This window comes from Gracilinanus agilis, chromosome 3 (genome assembly GCF_016433145.1).
Source record: "Gracilinanus agilis isolate LMUSP501 chromosome 3, AgileGrace, whole genome shotgun sequence".
Lineage (NCBI taxonomy): Eukaryota > Metazoa > Chordata > Mammalia > Didelphimorphia > Didelphidae > Gracilinanus > Gracilinanus agilis.
In genome coordinates, this window is record NC_058132.1 from 526,941,217 (window position 1) to 526,953,866 (window position 12,650).

General features: G+C 40.0%; 1 protein-coding gene across 1 annotated transcript in view; it reads right to left on the reverse strand.

Annotated features, from left to right (window-relative positions):
- Positions 1-11,217, reverse strand: part of FARP1 (FERM, ARH/RhoGEF and pleckstrin domain protein 1) — a 324,700-nt gene extending 313,483 nt beyond the window's left edge. Inside the window, exon 1 of the mRNA XM_044670555.1 lies at positions 11,165-11,217. The gene's annotated coding sequence lies outside the window, so the exon portion shown is untranslated. The remainder of the gene's footprint in view (positions 1-11,164) is intronic.
- Positions 11,218-12,650: the final 1,433 nt, after the last annotated feature.

Genomic DNA, 12,650 nt, shown 5'->3' on the forward strand with positions numbered 1-12,650 from the left:
TTCAAAGTTTCTTTAGATACATATTTTATATCTAGAGATAGGTTATAGTTATCAATAGATCATGTCCACAAACACTACTAAGCGCCTACCATGTGCCAAACACTCTGCTAATTGCTGAGGGTACAAAGAAAGTCTTTTGCCTTTGTTCTCTGGGATCTCACAACCTAATAGGGAAGATAACAAGTGAATAACCTCATACAAACAAGTAACAGGATAAATTGGAGATCAATGGAAGGAAGGCACTAGAATTAGGGGCAATTGGGAAAGACTTCTTATAGAAGGATGTTAGCTGGGAATTGAAGGAAACCAGGAGGCAGAGATGAGGAGGGAAAACATTATAGGCATTGAAGACAGGCAATGAAAAAACAAATAATAAAGAGATGGAGAGTCATGTTTGAGGAATAGCAAGGTCAGTGAAACTATGATAGATCATGTGGAAGGGAGTAAGGCATAAATAGCCTAGAAAAGGAGAGAAGTGAACTAACCTATGAAATTCTTTAAAAGTCAAAGGATTTTGTATTTGATTCTGCAGTAATAGAGAAAGCAAGAATTGTGCTTTAGAAAAACCAAATTGATATAGGGGGCAGCTGGGTAGCTCAGTGGAGTGAGAGTCAGGCCTAGAGACAGGAGGTCCTAGGTTCAAACCCGGCCTCAGCCACTTCCCAGCTGTATGACCCTGGGCAAGTCACTTGACCCCCATTGCCCACCCTTACCAATCTTCCATCTATAAGACAATACACCGAAGTACAAGGGTTTAAAAACAAAACAAAACAAAAAAAAAAAAAAAAAACAAATTGATAAATGAATGAAAGATGGGCTGGACAGGGAAAAGACTTGAAGACAAGCCAAAAGCCCATTTATCACAATAGTGCACATATGACCTAATGGAGGCCTGGACTAGGATAATGGCAGTGTCGGAGAGAAGAGGGACTAAATGAAAGCTATTAAAAAGGCAGAATTGAAAACACTTTACCACTGACTGGATATGGAGTGATGGGGTGAGGGTAAATTGAGTTGAGGATAGCACCTAGGTTTAGAACCTAGGTAATTTGGAGGATGTTAATGTCCTCAACAGCAATCAGAAAGTTAGGAAGAAGGGAGAAATGAAGTAGAGAAAGAAAATAACTTGGAGTGAAGAGGAAAGACTGTCAGATATGAGCTCACTTAAGAAGGAGTATATTTGTACAAAAAAAAAGCAGTTCTTTTGTGATGGCAGAGATATAAAAATTGATGAAATGCCCATTAATTGGGGAATAGAGGAACAAGTTGCAGTGCTATAGGAAATGACAAGCAGGATGACTTCAGAAAAACCTGGGAATACTAATATGAGGTAAAATGAGCAGAACCAGAACAGAGTACACAATTATAACAATATTGTAAGGAAGAACAACTATGAAAGACAGCTACTCTAATCAAAACATCCACCCAAAACTATTCTATAGGACCCATGAAGAAAAATGTTATACATCTCCAGAGAGAATTGATGAACTCTGAATATGGTTTGAAGAATCCTTTTTCTACTTTCTCTATTTTTCTTTTTTGTTTGTGTTTTCTTCTGCAACATAGCTAATACGGCCATATGTTTACATGATGTCATGCATAATTGATATAAAAAAAAACCTTGCCTTCGCAAGGAGAGGGGAGAGGTAATAGGGAGAGAATTTGGAACTCAAAATATTCTTTAAAAAAATGAATGTTTAGGTGGGCAGCTGGGTGGCTCAGTGGATTGAGAGCCAGGCCTAGAGACTGGAAGTCCTAGGTTCAAATCTAGCCTCAGACACTTCCTTGCTGTGGGGCCTGGGCAAGTCACTTAACCCCCATTGCCTAGTCCTTACCTTAGAATCAATACATAGTATTCATAATATTGATTGAAGCTAAGGGTTTTTTCTTTTTTTTTTTTTAATAAAAAATGAATGTTTAAAAATTACATATAATTTGGAATAACTAATAAAGTTTTAAAAAAGGAAAAGAGTTCTAAAGGTTGTTAGATTACAGCTGCCAGAACCTTGATTAGACTGTAAATATGGAATAAATGAAACTCAAAGTAGGACAGATTACTGAGTAATAGTGGTAGAAGAAAAGCCTGGCATGGCAATGGGAAGGAAAAAGTATTCCAACTCCCCACCTTAACCAATGAATCAGGAAATATGAGTGACATTACAGTTGGTACTTGGAAAGGGTGGCCAGGAAAGCTAATGACATTAGGAAAGAGCCAAGTCTCAGTGAGAGCAAGAAGGAATGAGAAAGGAAAAGGTTTAAAATGAAAGAGCATGTTACCTTTGGATTAGGCATTCCAAAAAGCACAGCCAAAAAAGTGGGTTGCTTTAGAGTGAAACATTGGGAGGGAAGGCAGTGGGATGGGAAAGCTGAGGGAAAGAGGACAGGGGTTTGAACAATGATAGGGAGAGATTCAGAATCACTGGGAAGAGGGAGGGAATAATGTGGTAAGAGTTCAATAATCATTGAGGAATGAGTTCAGGTTGATAATTACCCTCCCTACATGATTTGACTCAGGTTGAAGTGTTCCCAGATTATCAAGCAGCAATCTATAAAATCTCAGGCAAGGTAACTGGTGGTACAGGAGTTGCAATAAGTTATAGAAGGTGCTAAGAGGGAGTGAGATTGAATAGCTGCCTATAAGATGTAGGACACTAGGAAGCACCGTTTTCCCATGGCAAGCATATCTCTTTTATATGGATAGATATGCTACCCCATGTGTGGCACCATTTCCCAATTTTCCCTAGTCCCTCTCTCTTCTTAGGCTAGTTCTTACTTACTCTACCAATCTACACTTCAGTAGTTTGAGTTAGTTCACCAAAGAGGTGGTCACCCGACCACTAACTCATACATTCAAGGACTTACGGGATAATACTTGAGATTGACTATTCCCATGCTCTCTCACTTTTATTAGTTTATTTCTCATTAACAAATCACTCACTAAGTCTCAATCTTCACTGAAACATTTATCAAAAATGTGAAGTAAATATATATTTACATAATTTTCCACTCACAAACCTCTATCATACTTCCCCCTTCCCCAATAATGCAGAGTATCCATGGAGTGCCCTTTTAAAGTCTCAAGATAATGAGGTATACATATGGGAAATACATCCAGTCAGGAAAACTCACAATTCCATAACTGTAGACTTCAGGGTTCTAGTTCTGTCTTAGGAATTTTACATAAAAGTCTCTTAAGAGGTGTGGCTTCTGGGTTTAACAGATACTTCCAGTGCTAAACTGAGTTGATCCAAGGCTGTGCTTGACTAACATTGCAGCTAGACTAGTCTACCTACTGAGCTGCTTTTCTGATGTTTATTTTCCAAGATGTTCTTCTGCTCAAATGACCTTACTCCTTGACAGCAAGTACAATATCCATCATTTCTGGATTCAGGCTTAGCCAATGTCTTCAGCTAAATGGTATTATTTTATTCTATGAAAAGGCACTAACCTTCATCCTAATGCTGGCAAAAGCACCTCCAACTCTATTCCCTTGTATGATTCTTCTACTTCTCCATTTATATCTAATATCCATGTGATATTAGATAATGCAAATCTATTATGGAATCAGTCAAGATATTTACATAACTTCTTAGAACTCCATTGAGCTCAATGTTATATATGATTAGAGGCAGAGGAGGAGGGAATAACCCAGAAATGGAGTTTGGTAAGATGTGAGAAATGTTCTATTGGCTAGTCTTACTAAACTGCATTTTTTTTTTATAATCTTTATTAAAAGGGACGGCTCACTGAGTAGTGGAAAGGGAGAAAGGATATATTTGAAAAAGAATGTAATGAACAAGCAAGTCTATTTTGAACTGGTTAAAAGTAGCTAAAAAATAAATTTTAATTTAAAAAATTTACAAGTGGATTAGTGAAGGAAATTGGATATACAATAGAAAGTAAGGAAACCTGTTAGCTTTTAGTTTGATAAGCCCAAAGACTACTTAGCTACCAAGGTGAGGACTTGATTTTTGACAAAAACTGCTGGGAAAACTGAAAAGTAAGTCGGCAGAAATTACATTTAGATCACCATTTTACACCATATACCAATATAAGTTCCAAATGGATACATGGCCAAGATTTAAAAGACCATCTCATAAACACATAGAAAGGCAAGGAAGAAATTACCTTTTATATTTAAGGACAAGGGAATAGTCTGTGAAGTTACAAGGATTAGAGAGGATCACAGAAGACTAATTGACCAATTGAGTACCTATAATTTGTTTTTGCACAAACAAAAACAAATGCATTTAAAATTAAAACGGGGAAAAGCTGAGAAAGAAATCTATGTAATAGTTTTCTCTCTTAATGGTCTCATTTCCAAGATAATCAATCAACATTTATTAAATGCCTACTATGTTCCAGGCACTATGCTAAGTATTGGGGTGAGGGAGGAGGAAAAGAGGCAAAAGACAGTCCCTGCCCTCAAAGAATTTACAATTTGTATTGGGGGGATGGGCAAAAGACAGTCCCCGCACTCAAAGAGTTTACAGTTTAATGAGGGAGATAACACGCAAACATATATAAAGCAAGGTACACAAAGAGTAGGAAATAATTAACAAGGAGAAGGCACTAGAATTAAAGGGGATTGGGGAAGGCTTTCCATAGAAGGTGAGATTTAAGTTGGGATTTAAAGGAAACCAAGGAAGTCGTGGGGAGAAAGTTTATAAAAGTCATTCCCCAATTGATAATAGGCAATTATAAGAAAAAAGAAAGAAATTCAAAGTATAAGCAACCATATGAAAAAATGTTCTGAATCACCATTGATTAGAGAAATATGTCAAAGTGACTATGAAGTTCAACCTATAAGGTTGAATCAGCAGATTAGCAAAGATCAGTTTGAAGATTCTTGAATAAGTTAAAAGAAAAACTTCACAGGCACAGCTAGGTGGCTCAGTGGCTAAAGAGCCAGCCCAGAGATGGGAGGTCCTGGATTCAAATCCAACCTCAGACACTTCCAAGTTGTATAACCTTGATCAAGTCATTTAACCCCAAATACCTAGCCATTACCACTCTTCTGTCTTGGAACCAATACTCAGTATTGATTCTAAGATAGAAGATAAGGTTATTGTTTGTTTTATGACAAACTTATACAAAATTATACTTTATAACAGAAGTAATTGTCAGCTCTTCTTCTAAAGCATCATGCAATATAAATTAAAATAACAATATTTCTTAGTTTTATAGATATGACCCTTCTGATAAGGCTGTTTATCTTATTTTAGAGGTAACATATTACTTTTTCTGGGATATCTTTTCTGTAATTAGCAAAGAGGACAGAGCACTGGACCTTGAGCCAGGAACATTCGATGTCAAATCCAACCTCAGATATTTACTAGTTATATGAACTGAAGAAAATAATTTAACCTGTTGGCCTCAATTTCCTTTTCTGTAAGATGAAAATAATAAATTCTACCTCCCAAAATTGTCATAGGGATAATATTTATAAAGTGCTGCATAAATGCTAGCTATTAAATCATATATAATCTCTTCCTCAAATTCCTTCTGCACTCTAAGGAAGAACAACTTTTCATTTTTGCTTTCAGACCATCTGTTTGTTTGATTGCAATCTTAAGCTCTTATTTCCTGTATTTTTTAAGATAGGCATGCAATATTTTCATTTTATAACTCTTTTTAGCTCAGTATTATTGATGCAATAACAAAATTCCCATATGTTGTGACCAAGCACATAACAATTATACTGAAGTTTAATGTGACCTGACCTCAAATTCCCACATATTTTTCATAAATCATAGAAAAAAAAACAACTACTGATATTATACTTTCAGAGTTGAACAAGTCAACTGACCTTTACTAACTCCAAAAGAGCTGGCTCATCCTAGTGTACTGACTTCCCCACAAACAATCCCAGGGACCACTTTTGGCAAGGTTTAATTCAGTAGGTCATTTAGCAGTAAAGAATAAGATCTGACCAAAGTTAGACTTCTTTGAACAATACAGGGAGCAATCATCTTCTGAGTTAAAAGTGATGACATTACCCTTAGGCTGATCACTGGAAATTATTTCCATAATATTTAATATTTCATAAAGATACAAACTATTCATTTGAAAACGACAAGTATAAAGATTTTTTTTTCAATTTTAGGATGGGGAAAAGGGAAAGAATTAGGCATCTAAAGGTAAGATTATATTCTAAGTGCTTCTTAGAAAGATTAATAGAATAAATTCAAAGTAAATCAAGATAATTAAGATTTTAGTTTCTAACCACCCAGAATACTAGGAATTTGTCAGCCATTAGTAATATTAAAAGAATGAAAGGCTAGTTTTTAAATACTCTAAAATCATTGTTGATACCTAACTCAACCAAAAGAAAACAAAGACCATCTTAAAATTGGATTTGTCCATCTTTGTGATATAATTTAAAGCAAACTATCAAGATAGAGTAAAATCTTGTATAAAGTAAACTCAGAAGAGATCACTGGCAATGAGAGTCCAAGCTGACTTTTCCATCATTTAGAAGCTAAATGCATCCAGGGTTAGCTTATGATGTCTCTCTTGAAAATTTATGATCACATGTGACAATTTTAAACATGGAATTTGAGTGAATTCATCTACTTCCTACATGAATTCAATATGCAGATTTTCTGCCATGCCTGGCAATCTTCATTCAACACTTTAATAGAAAGGAAGTTACAGGTCAAAGTTGAAGATCACTGGCAGTAACGAACACAGATACTAAGAGTCACATTGTACTTCTTGGTCCTAGCCGACTCATTGTACAAGTATCAAATTCTGCAGTCACAATATATTTTTTTCATCAATGTCTCCAACTAAAGCTTTTAGCTTTAGTATTGCTAGGATACTATGATCCTAAATGGTCTAAATGGCACACATGGAAAGAGATAAAAATAAATTAGATTTTAAAAAACTTTCTCTTAAAAAGAACTAAACATTTTTGAGACACTGAGTAAAAACAAAAATCTCATTTAGCAAGAAATGATTCCAAAATATATTTGTCCAACCTTATGAAGCAAAATAACTCTGAAAAACTTTAGCACTCTGATTATTTCAATGGAAAATCACAATTCCAGAGGATCAAGGTGCTACTCATCTCCTGCCAAATAAGTGATTAATTAAAATTCAGAATAAGACATACATTTTTTACCATATTCAATGCTGAATTTTTATTTTTTGTGATGGAGGTTTTATTTCCTCCTATTCACTTGGGGGAGGAGTGGATGGGAAAGAAAATTAATATGTTTTTTAAATGTTTCCTATTCAATCTTTTTTTTTTTTTATTCCTCTTATTCTAAAATGTTTGTGTCTGTTAATAATTTTTTTTTTTAGCCCTTGTACTTCAGTGTATTGTCTCATAGGTGGAAGATTGGTAAGGGTAGGCAATGGGGGTCAAGTGACTTGCCCAGGGTCACACAGCTAGGAAGTGGCTATGGCCAGGTTTGAACCTAGGACCTCCTGTCTCTAGGCCTGACTCTCACTCCACTGAGCTACCCAGCTGCCCCTCTGTTAATAATTTAATAATAAAAAAGAAAAGCAACTTTTTACAATTTACTTTGTCATGGTCTTTGGTGGCCAGAGTGTTTGCTAGTTAATTTTACTTTAAATTGATTATTTTGAAAATGAGTAACAGCTTAATACCTAAGCAGTTCCTTACCCATAATCTAAGTAATGTCAACAGCAAGAACAGAAGAAATGCTACCCAAATACTTTCTGCAAGAGGAGATTTTTGCAGAGCAGCTCGGAGACCAGTATGAGCAAAAGAAATAAAGTGATCGACTTAGAATTCAGTAATCAGAGATGAGATGGTCCCAATTTGAACAAAAACAACACATAACTAACATGAATGGAAGACAAAGACTCCACAAACATGGACAGTCTCCACAATCCATAGCCAACCCACAGACAGATTAACTACATGCCCAAGGGGCAAAATAACTGAGTCACTTGCAGCGACAGCCTTCACCCATAAGGATAACAAACATCATTACTATCAGCAGCAAAATCTTCAAATAGGTAAAAAAGACATTACTCAAAACACATTGCATGAATAGGAGATTTGCAAATGTATTGTTTAAAGAACCTAATCATCATCTTACAAAAATGCTAAGTGAGAATCTTTACTTAAAACAGTTTTCTTCATTTTCTGGAGAAATTCTAAAAGCAACTTTTCTAGAACTTTCAGCATGTTAAGTAAATTTTCTTTCTTTGAATTTGTTCATTTCAAGACAGAATCTTATTATTTTTTCCTATTCAAAATCATATTCTCAGATTGCTTATTTTCCCAGTGAATTACATAGTCAAATATCTATAAGCATGATGATTGCTGAGGAGTGTAGATTTCTGCACTGTATTTAATGTTCAACAAGTAATTAAATCTCTTGGAAACTTTTTTTTTGTGAATGGTACTTCTACAATTTACATTCTCAGTATTATTATGATTTAATTTTTATAACCAATCAAGAAAAATGAATAAGGATAGCTAAAACATAGCTGATGGAATACTGCCAAAGTAGCATCAATATTCTAATATGACTTAATGACATTTAATCTCCAAGGTTCTTTGAGAAAGAGGATATAGAAAGAAAGAGAAGAAAAACCATATTCCACAACATATCCTTCAGTTATCTTGGTTGCCAGTATTTCCACTTAACTTTGAAATATGCTCTTTAAAATCACAGGTTTAAATCTTGAAGGGACTAGGAGTCACATCTGAAAATTTTATAACCCAAGTAATCTTAGATTCTTCACATTCCATATTAAGCAAACAAATTACAGATTTTCTAGATTATACCTGAAAGGGTTAGAATCTAGTTATCTCTATCAGAGAGTCACATCCCACTTCCATTATCGATACTTCCTACTTCATATAATAGTGAGATTTAGATTATCCAAATTAAATAACTCCTAGTAATTAAAAAGCAGGTAACTAAGGTATTTCCGTAGTTTGAATTGTAGTTCTGATACATACTGCTTGATTGAGCAAATCCCTTAATCTCCCTTAGCCTCAGTTCCCTCATATGTAAAATTTGGCTAATGGTACGTACCTCTTGTACATACCTCATAGGGTTGCTGTGAAGATGTATATGCCGAGTTTTGGGTACTTTAAATAACTATATTGGCAAGTATTTTTTTAAATATGACATTTCTTTCTTTCTTTTTTAAGAATCTGTACTTGTGGCTTCATTCCCTTGTGTATTGAAGTCCAAGTGCTCTTATCAGTGCAAGTTGGCAACTGTTCTACAACATAAGAGCCTTAGAAAATTACCCTGGGTAATAGAGCTAGTCTAGAATCCATTTCTTCATGGCTCCACCAAGCTGCAAATTTCATTATGGTTGAACTAATTCCAACACAGTATTCTTGCCACAGATCTGTGTTGTAAGAATACAGAACAATCCTATAGGCTTCATTTCCATCACTTTGTATGCATACACAACTAAAGGATACAGTTTTGTTTTAATTCCTTTGCAGGCAAACTGCCTAGGAGATAGGTCTGTCAGGAAGAAGAGGGAAAAGGCTATGTATGATGCACCAAATTGGGTCATTCCCCAGCAAGAACAAGGAGAGGAGGGGGGAGGCAGCCAGATGTACAGAACACCAAAGAGCTTTCTTTGCCTATTCCGAACAATGAAGCCAATTTTAAAACCAATCTTCAAAGCTCTTCTCACTCTTAAAATGGGAAAAGCAAAAGAAAGAAAATGACTGACACTCTATAACGGTCAGGTAACATATCTAGACCATATCATATTCTTCCAAAATCTGCATAGCAGTTTTTGGATCTAAGATTATGCTGTCTATTGAAGGAGAGGTTACTTCAGGGAATCTATTGAGATCCTACTAGGGTTCATATGGAATGGAGTACACGTGCTGTAAGAGGACTACAAGGAAGAGAAAGGCGCTATAAAATACACTGCATTACAAGAGTCACAGAGGAAAAGTCTATACTCCCCTGACTAGTCTGCAAAACAAATAAGAGAGAATTCAGTGTGATTCTTAACATGGAACAGGACAAAAAAGGCACACTGGACACACTGCTTTCATGTGTACTGCTAAGTTGTTCCAGATGAAAATCAAGATTTTCTTTTCCCTCCAAGTGCTTGCATTGAACAAACCCAAGGAGCTACAGGGAACTTGTTTCTTTGTAAGGTTCAATCCGCGGGACATTGAACAGATTCCCCAAACCAGCAGGAAGCAATGAGTTGTCCATTTGGCATTACAGCTATAAATGCACTTCAGACTCATTAAGAGGAATTTATCCTTTGATTTAAAAATAAACAGTCGCACACTCAGCACCAAGCTGGACCACACATTTAAAGTTTCCAGAACTTAAACATCTTAAAATCACATTCAAAAAATTTTTTTGAAATGTGCACATTTTTTTTATAGATAGAAGTTTGCCACACGTGGAAGTGGGGGTCGGAGGAGAAAAGGGGAGGAGGATGAAATCCAATTTGTGCTCTAACCAGATCCGTCTTTGTCACCCAGGTCTAGGGACTGCAGTGGAACTTTATTACCAGATCTGGACAAGCTCAGGACACTTCACAGGGCACACGATCAGGTTTAACAGCCACCCCCCTGATGCTCAGCTCTAAGTACAAAGATTTTGCATGGTCAGTCTCCAAATGCTGTCACTAAGGCGGGCGGGGGGATAGTGGGGCGGGGTAGTTGGGATAAGAAGAAAAGGAGCTGGAGACCCAGAATCCCTGTGATTCCTCGTGGGGAAGGTTAAAGGAGAGCAAAGGAAAGTGTCCTCCCTTGCTCGCTCAGCCCCGAGAGTCCAACAGGGCACCCGAAGTCCCCTACTATTGTTATGTTAACCGCAGCGGCCACCAGCCCGGCGCAGAAACCTGAACCAGGGGTTTCTAAAATCCCCACCCACCCACCCACCCACCACTCCTAGTCCGACCGAGGAGAAACCATCCTCACCTGCCCCACACTCCAACCCCGCGTCCAGGGGCCGCCCAAGGTCCCATCTCTCTCCTTGGCCCTTCACCACCACCACCCAGCTTTCCCTAGTAGCCCAAGCGACTTCCACAAGTTGCTGCAGCGGCAGTTAACACCCCCACTCCCCACACCCACACCTCCCCCTCAGGGACACAAGTCCACGGCGCTCCTTTCTGCGACCTGGCCTCCATATACACACCCCCCTCCTCAGCCTTCATTGTTCCCATAGCAGCCCATACTTACCTCCACGTCTCCGGACTGGGGCCGGGACTGGGGCCGCGGCTGGGACTGGGGATCGGGCTAGAGCTGGAGCTGCCGCTGCTCTCCCGGCGTCCGGGGCTCAGGCTCCCGCTGCTCCCCCCGCCTCTCCTCCTTTTCCTCCTCCTCCTCCTCCTCCCCCTCCTCCCCCGCGCCGCGGGCCCCGGGCTGCTGAGGGAGGCTGCTGCTGCTGCTGTGGCTGCTGCTGCTCGCACGGCTCCCGGGCTGGGGCTGCGGCGGCTGCTTTCTATTAATACTCCCGGGCGCTGGTGGCTCCCGTCTCCGGCGCGCAAGAAGAGCTGGCAGGGGCCGGCGGAGGTCCGAGCCATTAAAGGGTTCCCGGGGATGGGGGAGAAGGGGAGGAGCAGTAGGACGAAAGACTAGGGGAAAAGGAGAGGGAAGGTAGCGGGCTCAGGGTCGCCATGTCCGGCTCGAAGCCTAGGGAAACACCATTTGCTCGGGAGAAACCCGAGAGGCGGTGGCTGTTTCTTTCCTTCCCCGCCCCCTTTTCCCTCCCCACCCCCCAAATAAAATTCAAAGGAGGAAAGACGACTGCAAAGGCGATAGAGACTGGTTAGCCTTCAGTGGACCCGGCCGGCGAGCGGGAACTGAACTCAGCAGCCCCACCACCGCGGTCGCCGCACCTCCCCGCCCCTAAGCCTGCCCCCTCCGGAGGGGGGAGGGGGAAAACAGGAGAGGGTGGGGGGAAGGGGAAGCTAGGACCGGGAAGAGAGAGGGAGAGGGAGAGCTACAGCCCCCTCCAGCGTTCGTCCCCGCTTCCAGCTAGCCTGCTTCCAAGGCACCGCCCCGCCCCGCCCCAAGCTCCCGGGGAGACCCCAGGACACGCCCCGGGTCCCAGAGACACAGCTTGGGGGGCAGCGCCAAAAAGAAACTGCGAAGCTACTGGGCAGGCTGTTACCACTGCCGCCGCCCCTGCTGTAGGAGCTGCGGGACTAGGGATCGTCACCCATCCTCCCAATCCAGCGCAAACAATGCTCCCCTCTCCTGGGAGAGATACCCCCCACCCCCACCCCAAGCTCCACGAGGGACTCCCTACCCCTAGTTTCTTATGGTAACTGAAGGTCGGGGCATATTTTCTCTTTGCAACGCCACCAAGGAGGGAATGAAAATGGGAGGAGGAAGAGAGAGATTTGAGCCATTCTTTCTGTTTTAAGAGCAAGAGCCAGGTTTGCTGATTTTTAAAGAAAGAAAACTAGCGAGACTGATGAACAGGTAAACGTCGAGGACATCTAGAGGTTTGCACAGAATAACTGAGGGTGCCAGGACCCCAGGATTTCTCCCAGTTTCTCCCTGGGGTAATCTGAAGTGGTGTTCCACTTAGCTTCCCACCTATGTGTGTCTTCCCTTCGGCGGACCCCTGGGGATAGGAGCAAGTCTTTGCTGCGAAAGCACTCGCGCCACCCCTTTCCTCCACCGCCGCGCTCCTCCTCTTGCCCGCCACATCTACACA